Here is an 893-nt window from a genome sequence, read left to right as displayed (position 1 = left end):
ATGACTTTGGTATTCATGATCCTCAGAGGATGAATCCTAAGACTGGTAATCCTGACTTAACATGTACACAATCAGACAGACACAACTTATTGCCTGATTACATGCAGCTGTATAGAGCTCTGTATGTAACTTACCATTACCCTTCACTTTTCATATTTCCATTATATATCGACCAAAGAGAAAATGGCTTCTTTTCTACAGTTACATGATGCAGTTTATTTACATTGTACAGTTCACATATGTTGCCTCACAGGAACAACATCAATGCTTCTCTTTCCTTGTAGGAAGTTCCCAGGTTCTCCAACAACCTCCCTTAAAGACAAACAAATCCCATGGACTGGAAACTGAAAATGTTCAACCAGACCTTGATGTGGTTCAGCTCTTTACTGAGAGGACGTTTGGAAAAAATGCTTGTAAGTACTTTAGAAACTGTCTCTAAAGCAGTGATTCTCAAACTGTGGGGCGGTGACATGACAGGGGAGCCCGTGACCACTCTCTGTGTGATTTTTTTTTTCTTGGGCGGCCAGAAATGTAGCAGGCGTTGTTTCTGGACCTGTGGTGCAACACACAAACACGGTCGCTGACCTGACACACGGCAGAGAGAGAGAGACGGTTTATAAATGGACGAATACATAATAGGGAAGAAAAGACAAGTCGGCGACATGCCAGACACAAGTCAGGCGAAGTCGGCCGCCGGTGATGATCAGCCACGAAAACAAAAGTCAAGAAAATATGATATAGGAGATGAGGAGAGACCTGTCTGTGTCTTATGCCTAAAAGTTCTGGCAGCTGATTGTATGAAACCAAACAAATTAAAGAGACACTTGAAGACGTTACACCCCACTCATGTCAGTAAACCACTTGAATTCTTTCAGAGAAAACTGGATGAATAC

The sequence above is a fragment of the Stegastes partitus genome, unplaced genomic scaffold (assembly GCF_000690725.1).
Source record: "Stegastes partitus isolate 25-593 unplaced genomic scaffold, Stegastes_partitus-1.0.2 Scaffold1954, whole genome shotgun sequence".
NCBI lineage: Eukaryota > Metazoa > Chordata > Actinopteri > Pomacentridae > Stegastes > Stegastes partitus.
The sequence above is the reverse complement of the archived record's forward strand: the minus strand, read 5'-3'. Positions refer to the sequence as shown.